Consider the following 19,147-nt stretch of genomic DNA (forward strand, 5'->3'; position numbering starts at 1 on the left):
TAAGCATGGTCAATGGCCTGGCTATAGTTCAGCAACATCTGGAGGGCCAAAGGTTCTCCAGACCTGCTTTATTAGAACATTCACCAACCTGGTGCCTTCCATAAGTTTGGGGACTCCAACTCCCATCATGCCAACATGGCCAATGCTAAGGGATGGTGGAAATTGCAATACAAAATGTATAAAATGCACCAGGCTGGGGAAGACTACTTTAGGGCACAAGAAATGCCTTTCTGAATTAGATGGAGGTCCACCTAATCAACCAGATTCTTCAGAAATAATTTCAACAACCAGCAGCGCACCAGAAATTGGCCAGAGATCTCAGACTCGGTCTTTATTTTACTGTAGACTGGCACAAGCAAAATGGTGTTGTCGGGACTTCCGGCCACCGCAAGCGCTGAAGCCGGCGGGGTTTGCCTCGAGCTCCGAGGCAACCCGGCTTCGCGAGGGGGGGGGAGGTGAGATAGCGCCTCACCTCCCCAAAAGAGCCTCAGGTCGAGCTTCCTGGGGACGAACAAGCTCAGCGGAGTCCCGAAAACGCGATCCCTCAACTCCCCGGCAAGCCTCAGAGCCCCGGAGAGAGTCGGAGTGGAGTCGTGGGGGCCATATTGAGCACAACCGTCACCCTCGTGAGGAGAAGCTACGTGCTGGCAGCGGAGAGCGGTGGATTTCTTCCTTTTATTTTCAAGTAAGGATTTTATATTCGAACCTGTTAGCAAAAAGCTGCATTTGGAAAAATTATTGAAAATATCAAGAATTGGCTGCAGGGGGTGATTTAAAAAGGGAGTCGATTACCCCCCCCCCCTTTGAGAGACTGCAAAGCAATGAAATAATCCCTAGCTGATAAAGTGGGAGACATTGAATTTACCGGAAAGTGGACATAAAAACCCTCCTCTGTTGCAGGTACAGGGGAGAGGATTGATCAAGTGGGAAATCCTGCAAAATGACGATTTATTAAAAGAAAGCCCTTCTGGAAGCTGGTCCCGGGTTCTCAGATGTGTCAGTGAATGGTGCTTAGATTTTGGCAACAACAAAGAATGATTTAAAAATAATAATAATAATATTAAAAGGATTGAGTAAGATTTCTAGAAATCATCTGGAAAATGGTGTTTAAGGAAGAATTTATGCAGTTTGGACTTAAAAATGGCGTTAGAGAAGACGAAATTTGATCCCAGCCATTTCCGGCCGCACATTCTGCTGGACTCATATGAAATTTGAGATGACAAAGATGGCGTAGCCATAACAACATCATCACAGGACCTGGCTTGGCAAAGGATCTCTGGGTTACTGTTGGAGATTAAACAAAAACTGGATGAGAATAACAAGCAACTGAAAGAGACCACCAAAGTGTGGGGAGAAAGTAATGACTGCTGTGATGCAAAAAATGTATCTGAAAAAGATATGAATTTAATGAACAAAGAGGATTTACAAGATGACCAAACACAAATACTGGAAGAAGAGGGAAAAGACGAAGGATACATTGTTCCACAAGTGAGAGATGTGGAACAGGACTTTGGTTTGATACAAGGAGGCCTCAAAAAAGAAACAGTGTATACTGTTGGACTCCTAGTGAGAGAGGGAGTCCAAAGTCTGCACTGGGAACTGGATAAAAAAAGGAGAGAATTTGAAGTTGTTCTGGAATTGGACATTGTAAAGGACTGGTTTCTTCCCACAGAATCAAAAAACAATGTAAAGTCAGTGGAAAGGGATTGGGCAACGGGTGTAGCATGGAAGAGACGGCTCAAGATCTGGAAACAAACTCGAGGGGTTTGGTGGGAAAGGGTGGGAATGGGGTGAATTATAAAGGGATATTGGATTGGATGGATTTAAACGGTCTGAAACTGGCTTGATATTAGGAATTCGCTGAGGGGTCTGGGAAATTTGGTTCCAGCAAAAGGGGGGATGGTTCTAAATATGAATAATTAAGAAAGGAGAATAGAATTTTAAGATTTGAACACAAATTGCATTTCTGGTAAAATATTAAGCGATGGGAAGAAATCTAAGACAAGGAAAAATTGGTAAGATTAGATATGGATAGTGGAGTTATAAAAAGGATAAGATTGTAATGTGTAAAGGAAAATAGTAGAGTTAGAGAACATTGCATATATGGTTATTACAAGGGACCCAGAGCGGGGGGAGTCGGGGAAGTCCAAGATGTTATTGCAAAGATTACAAATAAGATGTTTTTCTTTTTTTTCTTTTTTCTTTTTTCTCCTTTTTCTTTTTTAAATCTTTTTTGTATTTTTGTATTTTTATTGTTGTTTGGCTTTTGTTTTGTCCCTGTTTTCTTTCTTTCTTTCTTTTAGTTTTTTTTTTGGGGGGAGGGGAATACTTTTTTCTTTTTTTCTTTTGGGAAGGGGGGGAGGGATATGTGTATTTCATGTGTTATTCTGTAAAATCAATAAAAATCATTTAAAAAAAAAAAGCAAAATGGTGTTGTCTGCAGTAAATGGAGACAGTTGGAAATCATCCTTCAGTTGACAGTGGAAATGTGGTAAAACCATGCTTTTGGTTACCCATACATTCAGTAGTGGCTGGTGCACAATGGGACTCATAGGGCAGAAGCCAGGGAGCCTGACAGTAGGTGGTGTTAGAGTAAATGAAAGGTGGAGCCAATGAATTCAAGTATTGTCCTGCTGAGTTTTGCAAGGGCAACACTGAGATTAACAATGAGGAAGCTGACAGCCAGCACCATACCCTGGACTGGTTGTGAGTAAGATGGTGGGCCTGGCTGAGTTTGGTGGGGCACTTTCTCATTTGCCCTAATGGACCAGCTTCCACTTCTCAGCCTATTTTCTGGACTGTTCCCATATGAAACACAGAAGCCAGAAGACAGTTGGGTTGACTAAGGTCTCCTAAGTGGGCTTGTGACAGAGGTAAGATTGGAGCGAGTGACTTCCCTGTTTACACTTACTTATTTTATTCATTTGTTACATTTGAATTCCACTTTTTCTTCCAAGGAGCTCAAGGAGCCATGATTTCCCCCACAACAACCCTGTGAGGTGGGTTAGGCGGAGAGGCAGTTACTGGCCTGAGGTCACCCAGTGAGCTTTAATGCCAAGTGCAGATTCGAACCCTGGTCTTCCAGGCCCTAGTCCGACACTCTAACCACTACACCACACTAGCTCCTATATAGCACCCATACAATGTGAGCTCTCCCTTCACAAGGAAGAGCTATTATTAGGCTCAAAAAAAAGCAAAGAACCCACCAATCCAGCCCGGCCCAGCCATGACTCGCCTTGGCCTCAAATTGCATCCCACTTGACTAGCACACTCTTGTAATTTACACGACTGCTTTGACTTGAGCTGCACGCACCCAAATAGACTGTTTGCGATGCACACTATCCATTATGCAGAGGCAGAGGTCAAACACAGAGCAATTCTATACCTTTGAACAGAAGCATTGTTCTTGGCAGTGACAGGGAAGGGGGGTGGGGGCAAGCGCAGCACCACATCCAAATTGCTGAAAGCTTTTCTCATGGCAGAAGAAAAAGCTGTCAGATTAACAGCTGAATACAGAACGCTCGGCCATCATATATCCTTCTCATTCAAGTAACATGAAACCCTGGCAGAGGGGGAGGGGGAGGGAGAGGAGAGGTGAAGTTGGAACTGTGTCAGATTTTTTAAAGCTGGAAAAGGCCTTGTCAATGTGCAACAAAGAAAGCCAAGCATTTATATTGCTCCAGCAGTGCTAGTGAAATTACAAAAACAAAGCGGTCTCTCTCACACACACAGACACCCCACAGAAGCAAGACTCTCACTCTTACACACAAACGATTTTGAAAACTTTCACAAAAATAAGATTAAAGTGTGTGTGTGTGTGTGTGTGTGTGTGTGTGTGTGTGTGTGTATCTATATATAAGGAAATCAGCCCTGAGTGCTCCCTGGAAGGACAGATCCTGAAGCTGAGGCTCCAATACTTTGGCCACCTCATGAGAAGAGAAGACTCCTTGGAAAAGACCCTGATGTTGGGAAAGATTGAGGGCACTAGGAGAAGGGGACGACAGAGGACAAGATGGTTGGACAGTGTTCTCGAAGCTACGAACATGAGTTTGACCAAACTGCGGGAGGCAGTGGAAGACAGGAGTTCCTGGCGTGCTATGGTCCATGGGGTCACGAAGATTCGGACACGACTAAACGACTAAACAACAACACAGTGGTACCTCGGTTTATGAACACAATTGGTTCTGGAAGTCTGTTCATAAACTGAAGCGTTCATAAACTGAAGCGAACTTTCCCATTGAAAGTAAAGGAAAGTGAATTAATCCGTTCCAGACGGTCCGCGGAGTAAGCGTTCATAAACTGAAGCAAACTTTCCCATTGAAAGTAATGGAAAGTGGATTAATCCGTTCCAGACGGGTCCGCGGAGTACTTAAACTGAAGCGTTCATAAACTGAAGCATGGGTGTAATTGGTTCCGGAAGTCTGTTCAGAAACTGAAGCGTTCATAAACTGAAGCAAACTTTCCCATTGAAAGTAATGGAAAATGAATTAATCCGTTCCAGATGGGTACGCAGCGTTCATAAACCGAAAATTCATAAACCGAGGTGTTCATAAACCGAGGTTCCACTGTATATATATATATATATATATATATATATATATATATATATATATATATATATGCAGATGGTTGCGGATGCTAATCATCCATCTCCTATTCAGGGAAGCTCTTTTGTGAGTATCCCTCTTGGATTAAACAAATAAAATTATGGGTTGGTATGCTTTGCATACTGAAGGTCAATGGTTCAATCCCCAGCATCTCCAGGTAGGGCTGGGAGAGACCCCTGTCTGGAATCCTGGTGAGCGGCTGCAGGTCAGTGTAGACAAAACTGGGTTTGATGGACCAGCATCCCACTCATTCTAAGACAGAATTCTCTGTTCTTCCTTCTGCACTGTATCTCATATTGCTCCAACCCTCAGAAAAAACTTTCCAGGGGGAGCTTCAGTGGGTAGGAGATATCGGTGGAAATCTCTGGGTAGGTGCCTTGCCTTCTGTAAGGCAGGAATAGGGTACCCATGGCACTCTAGATGTTCTTGGATTCCAACTCCCATCAGCCCCAGCCCCAATGGCCAAATATAATGCAAGTCTAACCCCATCTGGATAGTCCCCACATTGGCTCCCCTGATACAGACAGAACTAGGCTACATGGACCAGTAGTCTCACCTGGTATGTGGCAGCTTCCATTTATTTATTTATTTATTTATTTATTTATTTATACCCCGCCCATCTGGCCGGGTTCCCCCAGCCACTCTGGGCGGCTTCCAGGAACACCCATCACCCAAAGCAGAGGCTCTCCTTTGGATACCAAGGGGCAGATGTGTTCATTTTGAGGCCTATGGAAACATTGGTAGTTGCCTTATACAAGGAAGATATAAAGTACTTATACAAGGTAGTTTCTATCAAACCTACTGTCTGCTACTCTGATTGGCAGCAGTTTTCCAGAACTCTCAGGCGCAGGTCTTTAACATCACCTGCTACTGGAGGTGGAACACAGGTCCTTCTGCCTGAAACTTGTATGTTCTATCAGTGAACTTCAGTGCTGCATCTATGGGCTATGGAAGTGGAGCAGAACTCTGAAAATGTTGCAGAATTGTCACACAGAATTTTTAAGAGGCATTTCCCCATTTTCCTCCACATAGGATGACTGCAGAGGGAGTAGTTTACCAGGGACCCAAACCAGAAAAATCAAATGACCTGAATACACTGCTTTCTTTGGCTACCTGTGACCTCTGGAGCAAAAGGTTTTCCTTCTAGGAATCCAAGTTTTGAATTCTGTATACCTGATGTAGAAGCAACTCTTTTATTTTAATTGCACCAGGTGATAACCATTGCTGATGGTTGCCAGGAAGGAAGCAGATGGCACCAATAAAAAGGCAGCGCTGAAGTTTACCCCATCTTGACAAGGCAATAAAAACACCATAATAGAATTATTTCCTATTTGCTGTGGAAGCAGAGCCTCAACTGTTTGCTAAAGCTCTTTGCTTTTGAGCTCTTTTTTGTCTCACAGCTCAACAACCCCAAAACCTTGTGTTATCTTTAAATCAGAAGTGAGGAACCTTGGGCCCAGGAGTCAAATGTGGCCCCCAATGGCCTCTCTATCTAGCTCCCAGGATTCTGCTTGGCCATACCTTCTCTCCAGGCTACTGACTCTGCTCGTCACCCTCCTTGAGTGCTTTCTGCTGCTGGAAGGTGTCCTTGAACTGTGACAATGTCCCTCACTTGCTTAGATGCAGAAGGCAAATATGTATGTGGTGTGTGTGTAGAACGTTTTGTGAGTTGTGGGGCTGGATTGGAGCCTATTGTCAGGGTCATGCCCATCATTCTGCCCCCTTTGCCTTTGGGCATGCCCACCACTCTTATCCAGTCCCTTGAAGGTTCTCCTATAAGAAATATGGCCCTTGAACAATAGGAGTATAGCATCTAGATCAAGGGAAATAATAGTACCACTGTATTCTGCTCTGGTCAGACCTCACCTGGAGTACTGTGTCCAGTTCTGGGCACCACAGTTCAAGAAGGATACTGACAAGCTGGAACATGTCCAGAGGAGGGTAACCAAAATGGTCAAAGGCCTGGAAACAATGCCTTATGAGGAACGGCTTAGGGAGCTGGGTATGTTTAGCCTGGAGAAGAGAAGGTTAAGGGGTGATATGATAGCCATATTCAAATATATAAAAGGATGTCATATAGAGGAGGGAGAAAGGTTGTGTTCTGCTGCTCCAGAGAAGCGGACACGGAGCAATGGATTCAAGCTACAATAAAGAAGATTCCACCTAAACATTAGGAAGAACTTCCTGACGGTAAGAGCTGTTTGACAGTGGAATTTGCTGCCAAGGAGTGTGGTGGAGTCTCCTTCTTTGGAGGTTTTTAAGCGGAGGCTTGACAGCCAACTGTCAGGAATGCTTTGATGGTGTTTCCTGCTTGGCAGGGGGTTGGACTGGATGGCCCTTGTGGTCTCTTCCAACTCTATGATTCTATGATTCTATGAACTGGAAAAGAAGTTCTCCATTCCTGCTTTAGATCATCACAATGCCATTTCTGTAATGGACTGAAAGATCTATTAGCATCCTCCCCTCTTTTCTATGCCAGAAGTATAGACTCTGATGCCCAGATCTCTTGGGTTCAGTGTGCTATTAGCATCTAGACTTCCTCTGTGTTTGTAGGTGCGTGGAGATGGATGATGATGGTCCCCAGTTACAGGACAGCCACTCTGGACCCCTTTATGTTCACATGTACTCCCTCCCCACTCCCAAATCTCATTTGCAGTCTTGCCAGAGGAACAACCAATACCGTTTATAGTCATCCCTTGCTTGATATATTGGGAATACATTGCAAGATATATTGATCCAATGATCAGTTCTCTCACTGATCCAAACATCCCTTTCTGTACCACTTTCATGATCAACAGAGTGTGCCAATTGCCTTAATTTCCCCCATCTCCCCTTGAATATTTTATCCTAAACACCTGCAAAATGAGATCTCTCCTGCTTCCTGTGAGCTGCCAAATGCTTCAGTATAAAAAAAAAGATATAATTTTTGACTATACTACCCCAACCACCACCATCACAGCCCTCCAGTTTCATTAACACAACCACACCTGGGCTGGATAAAGAATGGAATGAGATGGAGCCGTCTTTATTTTGCGGCTTTTTCTCTCCTGCTGTGGCACTCGTTCTCTCTGCCAGGCAAGTAATCTACACATTCTCCTGAGTCTGGAGAAAGCCTGTTGCCTTTTGATATGACAAAGAAAGGAGATGGAAGAAATTATTTCCTGAATAGACAACACCTTTCAATGCATGAGGAGGTTGTGGATGAACACACACACACACACACACACACACACACACACACCTTACAGCGATCCAGTAATAATATACAGTGAAATACACACAGAGAGCATGTGTTGCTTCTTAGCCTTGCAAATGACATCATTTTTACATCTCTAGTGGAGTTTGTTGGGGCTTCTGGGAGCCAGATAAAGTGGCTTCAGGCCACTGGTTTGCCATTTATGCCTCAATACACTGGAGTCTTTGGGTACTATTCATTTCAATGGTCCCATCCATGCCGGCGCAGCAGTATGCTCTGGACAACATGGTCTCCTTAATGTAAGAGAGACTGTAACATGGGCTGCTGCAGAACACAAGTGTCAGGAGTCAAAAGACTCTGCAGATCAATGGAAAAGCTGTTTCTGTGGATCAGTGCCAGCCTGCCCGTGAGCTGGGGTGAAGCAACCACCTTCGGTGGCAGATCCCATGGAGTTACGTGGCTGTAGCAACTGCTTCCAGCAAGATCTCATGGACGTCTTGTGAGATATCACAGGAAGCTGCCTCCATCGTGCAACCCCAATAAGCAAGACTTCAGGGCAGGGGGTAGTGGCTTCACCTTCCCATGGGATGGGCCAACCCTACTGTGGTTGGACAGAGACAGCTATAATCTGTTTAGCTGATATAAAGGTAAAGGTAAAGGGACCCCTGACCATTAGGTCCAGTAATGACCGACTCTGGGGTTGCGGCGCTCATCTCGCGTTATTGGCCGAGGGAGCCGGCGTACAGCTTCCAGGTCATGTGGCCAGCATGACAAAGCCGCTTCTGGCGAACCAGAGCAGCACACGGAAATGCTGTTTACCTTCCCGCTGTAGTGGTTTTGAACTGCTAGGTTGGCAGGAGCTCGGACAGAGCAACGGGAGCTCACCCCATCATGGGGATTCGAACCGCCAACCTTCTCATCAGCAAGCCCTAGGCTCTGTGGTTTAACCCACAGCGCCACCCACGTCCCTTAGCTGATATAATCACCTCTAAACTATTCTATGAACCTGCTTAATGTTTGGCTGTATCATTGCCATTGTGTATGCCTGGAATGTTTCTTGGGGGGGTGGGGGAATGTGGAGATCGCTTGCTATAAGCATTTTCAGAAGCTGAAAAACTGCCAAGAACCAGGGTATGCAAATTTAACAGCCAAAGCAATTGACCTATTGGAGAAAAGCTAAATGAACTACCGTAGTTAAGGCATTCGCAACATTATTCCTATTGTCTAATCTCCAGCGTAGGGTGATTAGAAGGGTGTGTGTCGATGGCTACCAGCTTAGCTGGTTTTAAAAGGGAATTAGACAAATCCATGGAAGCTAGCAATGGATGATAGACATCTGAATAAACTGAACTGAAATAGTGCAAAAGCTACAAATTGCATGCAGGATCAGAAGCAGCATAGCCTCTGAATAGCAGTCACTGGGGGACAGCGGTGGAAGAGGACAACGGTGTATGTGTCCTGCTTCTAGACTTCCCAAAGGCATCTGATGCATGCTTGACTAGATAGGCCTGTGATCCAATCCATCAGGGCTCTTCTGAGGCCCTTATTGACTGAATTATCAAACACTAGACTGATCCCATTTGTGTCCCTTAAGTAACCCACTTTCTCCTCATACGGTGAGCAACTAAAGAAAAGGAGGGGGAAAGTTTAAGTTGACACAAATCTAGGAGAATGTCATTAGTGAGTAGATGAGAGAAGAACAGGGTTTCAAGAAAAAAAATGAGTCAGCAGGAATGTGTGTCTCCCAGGCACTGAAGGGAATGAGTCAGCATTTCTATCTCTCATAAAAGGTCAGAAGCAAATTTGTACACCTCCTACAATATCCAACATTTTTAGTCACGATGGAGGCGTTTGCACACTCTTGTGATGATGCCTCACAGCTCCCTGGTAGCTCTGCCTCATCTGCGGCATTTGGAAGGATATATATATATATATATATATATTAAAGTGTTTACACAGCTTTTGCCTGTAATTCTTTTCATGGATGTGGAGATCAGGAAAGCAAGAGCCTGGTATCAGTGACTTATGGAACAAAATAGAACTGTCTCAATCCCTCCTGTGGTGTCAGTGAGTGCATGAGGAGAGAGCAGAATTTGGCCACTGGACACCCTCCAAAAAAAGTGATGCACCTGCTGTGCCACACACACACACCATACATTTGAAGCAACTGAATGCCAGTTTAAACAGCCCTGGTATCCTGCAAAGAATTCTGGGAGCTAAGAGTTGTTGGGGGCCCTTATTCCCCCATAGTGCTACCATTCCAGAGTGGTTTAACAATCAGTTCTTCTTCCCAGGGAGCTGCTATTGATGAATAAGTTGCAACAACAAAAAAGATTGGCCTGCCACAACACCCGGTTGCTAGGTCCCTCGATGTTGGGTTCAGTCTGGCCAATGAGGCGGAGTCTAAACGGATTGAGGGACCTATATATGCCCATGCATGTGACCCAGAGCTTCCTCTTTCGGTGCATGCATGCGGAACACCCGCCCACCTCTCCCTACCTTTAGGGGTTTTGCACTTGACCTTGCTATGCCATCGTGTGTTGTCTGTCATTGGGACAGGGGCACGGCAGGAATTTCCCCCACTTGGCTGATTGGCTGTTGCCATTTGGATTTCGCCTGCGGCTCTGGTTCAGGTGATAGGGATGGGGAAATGCTCTTGCCATCCCTATGTGAAGGGTATTCCGTTAAAGGAATCCAGGGACTCAAATGGTGTGGTCAACCCGAGAAGGGGTTGTGCCCATGCCTGAGTCCAGGGGGACATCTGGGTGGCGGACATAGTCTGTTCCCAACTTTTCACCTACCTCAGGTGTTCATCCTTGGCTGACCTATGCTGGAACCCTGGGTCAGCGCTCCCTGCCATGGGCAGGGAGCTAGTCGAACCAGAGCCTATGCAACTACTCACTTTCTGTAATCAACAAAGTTGTGGCCTAAGTTCTGCCAAAAACCAAAACTAGAATTTGAGTCAAGTGTGTATTTCTTTAGGGGGGAGGTCTCTGGGTCTGAACAAGCAAATGTCCCTTCTTCAGGTTCTGTATCTTTTATCCAGATTTGGATCAGATAGCCCTTCAAAAGCAGATGCCTTGAAACAGAACTATCCGAGGTAAAGGTAGTAAAATACATCACAGATATGTTTAGGTCATATTGTTAGAGGCAAGTGGGACACATTAAACCAGAACTTTCCCATCATACAGCTTGGTCAGAACCAAAATAGTCTCTTTTTTATTTAGAAATGAGACCCTCTTCCTAGCCCAGTTTGACGTCTCTTGTTCAGAAGAGGTCCTAGTGAAAATATAAAGTGAAGGGAGATGGTTGGGAAATATCTCTGGAGGAAAGCAGAAAGGCCACGTCCAAACACAGCACTATAAAGGAACAAGCTACAAGAGAGGTGTAAAGGGATTGCTCTACATTGTTGTTTCTGAGCCCAATTCCTGAGTCAGAAACTGGAGCCTGCCCTGGTTCATAGATTAAAACCAAACGAGAGGTGTTTTTATTTCTTTAAAAAGGACCAAACAGGTTTTTGAAGAAAAGTAAAACTGCAGAGCAGAATATGGAGTGACTGTTTCATCTCCAAGGTGGGATTTTCATCCAAATATATAGTACAGTCATACCTCAGTTTAAGTACGCTTCCGTTTGAGTACTTTCAGTTTAAGTACTCCACGGACCGGTCTGGAACAGATTAATCCACTTCCCATTACTTTCAATGGGAAAGTTTATTTCAGTTTAAGTACGCTTCAGGTTACGTACAGACTTCCGGAACCAATTGTGTACTTAAACCGAGGTACCACTATAAAGACAATGTTAAGACCAGCCTGGCTGACATGTAATGATCAAAGGGACAAATAGATTCAAGAGCAAACTTTGCGGGGGGAGGGGAGTTGGAATGCAGAGATGTTTCTGTGCATACTTATGAGCATGCAAATGTGCAGGTGGATAATGACATCATAAACAAAAGCAAGAGATTCGATACTAAATGATTGCTTTGAAACTGAGTCAAACCAAGATGTCTAAAGAACAACATGGAGAGTGGGGTGGTAATAAGTGTCTGCCCATTTTCTGTTGAGTCCTTCAACCATTCTTCCACCCAACTAAACCGCATGAAAACATCACACAAGTCTTCCAAAGGTCACTACAAATAATTGCTAACCACTGCCCCTTGTGGCTACCCTGAAATGGAATCCCAACGTATCATGTTTCAACCCTGATAGGTTATCCCCTTCTGTCTGGCTTCTAGCACTGTATTATAGAGCAGTGGAGAAAAGAGAGGGGGAGATCTTTGAAGCTGATATATGCAAAACGTTAGAAGGCAGTGGAAAAAATATTATTTTGGGGGAAATTAAATACTCTTGCCTAGTTTTCCTTGGCTAATTACCATCCCTTCTTAGCTGTTTTAAGTAACTGCTCATTTAGATCAGTGAATGATTGCTCTGAGATTAGGGCATGGGGTAAATCTTTCTGCTGGGAATAATCTAGTTATGCTACTGTTTATTTGAAGCAGTGATAAACAGAGAGATTTTGCCTCCATATGTGCCAAGCAAAAAGAACGAGAGGAATAATTAACGAAGTCTCACACTTTTGCCAATAAATTATTAACTTCAGCTGCAAATTCATGGCTTTCATTAATAAAAAAGACTTCAGGAAAAAAAATAATCACAACCCATTTAAATAAGTTGCACTGAGCACCCTTCTTGTCTCTTTAAAGCTGTTTAATATTGTTGCCATTTGATCCACTGGGAATGGCATTTTGTGTCCCATTATTTATAATTTACAGAAATTAATTATGCTTCTAATTAACAGCATGCAAACAAATTATTGCTCAAATAGTTATTTATTCAGTTGCAAGACATAAGCCTTTTTACACTGTGCATAGATACACATAAAATCAGCCTTTTGTTTCCAGGGAAGGAAAGACTTTCCCCTCCCTTCCTTGTGCTTGTTATTCATTTATTTCCCCTGGATTCTAAGGTTCGTTAAAGTTTGGTTCCAAAATACATCTCAAGCAGTTGGGAATTATTCATCTGGCAGTTATTCAATTATTTAATCAAAAATGCAATATAAACAACTTTATATGTGCATTAAAGCAGGATCCTGTTCAGAGCAAAACAGAATGCAACAAAATCCAAAAGGAAACTTTAATAGGAATTAATTCAAAAACACACTTCATCCATGCCAGCAATCAGTGAAATGAACATCTGCAAATTGTGGCAAACTAACAACCTAAAGAGGGATTTTTTTGGGGGGGATTCAGGAAGACTACATTTCAGACAGCCTAAATGCAACCTTTGTCATATTGTGTTGCACATCCTCCTTCCCCTGAAGTTTTTCGAGCATTGGTTTTCCATACTAGATCACAGACAATTTGACTTTTTTGTTGGGCAGCAATTTCATATTGGATCCCTTGGCTTCTTAGACTGATCAGTGTTCCTGCATTCATCACAAGAGGTCTTTCTCCATGTGCCTTCTCCGAAGGAAGTCCATACAGTGGCAAGCATAGGCCTTTTCAGTGGTGGCTCCCTGCTTCTGGAATGCTCTCCCCGGGAAAGCATGACTGATGCCTTAACTGGCTACTTTTAGGTGTCAGACAAAAACACTTCTTTTCAGCCAGCCTTTGGTCTTTAACCAGGAGAGTTCTAGACAGGTAAAGCACAGCAGAGAGCTATGGTATGTAGCTAAGTTTAGCTAAGATGTTGATCCAACACTTGACATGCCCCCTGTATTTTCCTTCTGAAGAACAGGGCAAGTACACTTATTTGCACAGTTGACAAGGCTCTGGACTGGACAAGCAAATGTTTGGTAAGGGTATTTCAAATTAGGAACGTCGGGATCTGCCTTATACTGAGTCATTCCATGGATCCACATTGTCTGCACTGACTGAGAGTGACTGTCCTGGGCTTCAGGCAAGGGACATTCATGACACTAGAGATGCTTGGGTTTGAACCTGGGACCTTATGCATGCTAAGGAGAAGATCTACCACTGAGCTATGGATGCCCACCAAATTGATACATAATTTCACCTAAGATTCTAGATTTTAATTTTTTTAAAAAAATCCGATCCTTCTATTAGAAGTGCAAAAATAATTTGTCTCCCCTTTTTTAAAAATAACAAAATAGATGTTTTCTGGTTCAAAAGCCATCTCAGTGGAAGAGTTACAATAAAATCATAGTCTGTGTGTTTCAGCAGGCCGGGGGGGGGGGATACCTGCTCCTTTCTGATTCCATAATTATCATGATCTGCTCTTATGATCCATCACTGATAGAGCAGTAGGTAAAACAGGAATAAATCACAGTTATTTATATTCCAGCAAATCACGGGAGAAAGTATCACAAGGAGTTATAATTCACATTCACATCAGGCCATAATTATACATGCACTGCATTACATTTTTAGCAGAGGTATAACAGGAGGGTAGTAATTCATTATCCAATGAGAGGAATCAAAACAAATGCTTTCGAGTCTTTCTGCTCCCTGAATATTGGCAATGTCATTTAAGTTCCTAGAATGAGCATGCCGTGTAAAACTACCTGTAAATTAACCTAATACATTTTAATATAGCTTTGGCATAAAAGTCTCTTAGGAAAGGGCTTTTGAATTCATGAGCCTGTTAAAAACGCATCTGACATGCTTGAAGAACATGCATTTACTCTGGTTCCTCTGTTTTACTTTGGGTAATTCCAGCTTTAGTTTGTTGGTGGAATGCTGTCCATGGATCTTCATTTTCAGAATGATATAATGGACTGATAAGTGGTAGACTTGGGTTTGAAGAGCTGGGTCCAAATCCCCACTCCTCTGTGAAACCCTTGAGATAGTTGCTGTCCTCCAGCTAGGAATGGGGGAGAGATTTAATTCCGTTCACATTTGAAGGCAAGCATACACGATTCACATCTCCCAGAACGATGCAAGAATTGAAAAGCACCTATCCTTCAAAATCATAACTTTGCAACACAGGTCCCTAGCCAAATAATGGGCACAAAATGCATATACTGCATAAAATGCATATATTTGTGAAAATAGCATGCAAAAAATGCATTATATCTGAGGAAACTTCTTTGTAAAATTGTGTATATAAAACAAAATTGCATGCAAATCTGTGTACGTTAGAAGAATATTATACTAAAGCACATTTGTATTGCGGCAGGCACCTACACTTTGGAACTCCCAGCCTCTTGAGATCAAGCATCAGGCATGTGAAGGAAGGTCTAAGGTGGCTTGGGAAACTTCTCTACACTAGGCTTGCCCCCACCTCAGAAGTCGCAGTGTGGTGGTGAGGATAGCACTAGTATGCTGCACTGAAATCCTTGGCCAATGTAAAGCGTGCAGGAATGTTATCAGGCTGTGCTAGGCCTACCATATATGTTCAAGTTCACAGCAAGGTGAAAGTCTGCCATCAGTGGGTTCTAGATCTATTCTAGAAGTGCTTCCTCCCCAATTGGAGCAAAGGGTTCCAGCCTTTCAGTTTCCCCATCTATGTTCATATCATATCTAATCTGCAAAAAATAAATGACTGGGAAAGGGACAGAGCTCAGTGGCAGAGTATCGGCCTTGCATGCAGATAACCTAAGGTTAGGTTCCTAGCATCTCTAGGTTGGGTTGGGAAGGATCCCTGCTTGAAACTGCAGACAGTTCCTGCCAGTCAATGTTGACAATACTGAGCTAGATGAACCATTGGTCTGGCTCAGTATAGTGCAGATACCTGTCATCCTCCCCCTATGTCCCTACGTAAGCAATGATAGCCTCAACTTAGATGGCTACTAGCCATCATGGCTATATTCTGCCTCCACAGTTGGAGGCAGCAATGCCTCTGAATAAGGGAGAGCGTTCTTGTGCTCGGCTCCGGCTTGCGAGTTTCTCACAGGCATCCACGGTGAGAACAGGATGCTGGACTAGATAGGCCATTGGCCTGATCCAGCAGGCTCTTCTTGTGTGCTTATATTAAACTTTGCAAAATACTCTTATAGGATGGGATTCTTAGACATCCCCTCATCCCGGTGGACATTGTCTTCAACTTGACAAAATTCCCATCAGTTCTGGATCTGGCCCTAGCTTTGAGAAGCAACGTCTTCTGTCTCTTTCTCGCTCGCTCTCCCCCTCCCCAACACACCCTTTCATCTGATAAATAGCTCATTTTGCAATCACGATCATATAATTTAGCATGTTGACAGGTGCATAAGCTACACATGAGCTTTATATAAATATTAAACAGCCTTTCTCAGACTGAAAGCTCTGAAATGAAACACTGTAAACCCCCCCCCAGCTCTGTCTTAATAGCTATACTCAAAAGAGAAGGTTGCCAGTGAAGAAAAGAAGGAGATTTCTCTAGTGGCAGTAGCTCAGGGCAATTTGGTTAGATTGTATTTGGTCTTCATGACTATCAGCTTCAGGTGCTATCAAGCTGCATCACGGATGACGGGGCTGTAGCTGGCTGTGCCATTTTCATCTCCATCACCATCTTCTTTGTCGCTTCTGTTTTCCCTTCCTCTTTAACAACCCTTTCACTAACCTGAAGAAAAACATTTCCTAGAAATCTGCAAGGGTATCATAGAATGTGACTGAGGTTGAGTGAATATCTAAGAAGGTTCAGGATGGGAAGAAACCACAATAAAACGAATGGAAATGTTTCCTTCTTCCCTCGTTTTTCATTTTATCTTCTGCGGGCTTTTAATATCAATTCTAATACACACACACACACTAGTTTCTTGGGAGCACACAGCAGTTCCACTGGTTGCCTGTTGTTCCTTGAGAAGCATTTTAAAGGGCTGATGTGATGGGACAGGCTGGATCCAGCAGTGTAGTGAGAACCCCTAAGGGAAGAAGGCTCAGAGCCTGGGGATCGGTGGTGGGACGACACTGAGTGGTCAGAGGGAGAAGACTGGGAAGAGGAGGTGTTGGAAGCTGATGAAGTAACAGGGTTTAGTGAGCAAGAAGAAGTTTAGTCAGCAAGAAGAAGCCAGTGTGGTGTAGTGGTTAAGAGCAGTAGACTCGTAATCTGGTGAACCAGGTTCGTGTCTCCGCTCCTCCACATGCAGCTGCTGGGTGACCTTGGGCTAGTCACACTTCTCTGAAGTTTCTCAGCCCCACTCACCTCACAGAGTGTTTGTTGTGGGGGAGGAAGGGAAAGGAGAATGTTAGCCGCTTTGAGACTCCTTCGAGTAGTGATAAAGTAGGATATCAAATCAAAACTACTACTCTTCTTCTTCTTCTTCTTCTTCTTCTTCTTCTTCTTCTTCTTCTTCTTCTTCTTCTTCTGTAGCAGAGAGAAGTCAAGAAGCAAAAGCAGAAACAGAGGAGAGGAGAGGGAGCAAGAGGCAGAGATGAGGCAGGCTGATGAAGAAGCCAGCTCCCCTCCTGGCTGATCTACCAGAATCAAAAGAGGTCTGAAGAGGAAGGACCGAAGACAGGCACAATAATGGAGCCTCGGATTTCTTGAGAAGGAATTGGGGCAGGAGACACTTTGTGAAGGCAGGGATCTTCATTCCCCACAATTGCCTCCTAGGAGCAAGATCTACCAGGACAAGGTGCTGTGCTTACTAGGCCTGGCCTCCTGAGTCAACCTTGTTTCCTTGAATAAAGAGTTAACTTCTCTGACACCGAACGATTTATTGCTGACCTGCTCCTGACAGCTCCGGGGTTTGAATGTAACACCAAACCATAGTTTAGTGTTACAAGAATTACCCTAGCTCCTCCCCAAGCTCACACGGTCTCTGTCACCACTCCTCCAGCCACAGCTGGAAGAAGAAGTTTGCAAAAGTGCACTTCTGGTTTGGATTGTTTATTTACAATCAAACAAAACTAAGTCAATTTTTTCTGCCATGTCATAAAATGTTTGGGTGGTTTACAATGTTAAAACAAAAGGCACAGATAAAAATACAGATAATCATTAAGGTGACTGGCTAATCAAGGGGGGAACGGCTGTAAACAGCTGTAAAGTTCTGTCAGCAGGAAAAAGGCCAGGAAGTCAAAAGTGAGGAGGTAATTGCTGTCTGTCAGCTCTGGGTGGGGGAGAAGTTAAATTCGGTTCACATTTAAAGGTGAACTGAATTGAATATACGAACCAAAACTCAGCTAGCCTTTGAAATTCACAGTCTTCCAATTTTTTCAGTGCAGTTTCTAGCCAAGCAATGTATACATAAATGGATATATTAATGATTGCCTACAAATGCATATACTAGTGAAAATAACATACAGAAAGGTGCATTATATTTGGAGAAACTGCTTTGTAAAAATGTTTATATTAGACTAAAATTGAATATAAACGTGTATATTAGAAGAAATTTGCTCAAAATGCTTATGAATTTTCATGCAGACCTCTTTTAAGAATCTCATAGTCCCTTGCAATACTTTGAAGGGTATGTCTGGCAGTATCCTTTGTGCCCACATGGATCAGAAGGAAGGGGAAATGGTCAGTGGGCTTTAATCTTTGCACCTGGAAGCAGTGTTAGAAACTGAGATATGAAAGCTAGGAGCTAAATGGCACCTTAAACCAAGGTTATGGGCACAACAACAGAATATCTAGGCACTCTGTAACAAGAATACAAAGGTGAAAATGAATGAACTGCATGTAAAATATGATCATTTTTCACATGGTCTAGTCTTTTCCCTGCCCACCCCCCTAATATACTTAAGAAGGTCCAGGGGCGTCTTACCCATAGAGGCTAGTGGCGCGGGGCACCAGGGTGCCAAGTTCTGGAGGGCGCCAGGGAAGAGATGGAGGCTGGACGCGGTGTCTCCCGGCATCAGCTTGCTACCCTGTCCACCTCCGCCATGCCACGCCGGAGCAGCGCCGCACCCGGAGCCTCCATCTGCCATGGCCACTGCGGCACAAAGCGGCCAGCCTCCGCCTCTTCCCCGCTGGAGGAGCCACCCTCCAGCTGATGCCTGCCTCCTCCAGCCCCACTGGCAGCGCCATCCTTCCTAAAAAAAAAACAACCTCTGGGAAAAGGGGGGGTGGAGGGAGTTTTGCACCACGGCGCCGGATATGCTTAAGATGTTCCTGAGAGGGTCTCTTCTCCGGTCTTCAGGGAGTAGCTGGAAGGGGGGAAGCAGGAAAAAGTCCCCCTTTCCTTCCACTCTGCAGTTTTAATCTGAACTCTTAGGTTCAGTACTGCACCCAGAGCTCAAAAACTGCTCACGCCTGTGAAATTCCCTGTCGCAAAATGCACCTAGAACAATGGGAGCTCCCAGTACATCTTGTAATGGTTTAGCATTACATCAGCTGCAATCCTATGCAACGATACTCAAGAGCACAGTGTAAATGTCTTTATAGGACAGGCCTGTAAAACAAGCACATCTTTTTTGTGCCTTTTTTTTCCATGGACATCGATTTTAGACAGATTGCACACAACACAGAAA

Source organism: Zootoca vivipara, chromosome 6 (assembly GCF_963506605.1).
Source record: "Zootoca vivipara chromosome 6, rZooViv1.1, whole genome shotgun sequence".
Lineage (NCBI taxonomy): Eukaryota > Metazoa > Chordata > Lepidosauria > Squamata > Lacertidae > Zootoca > Zootoca vivipara.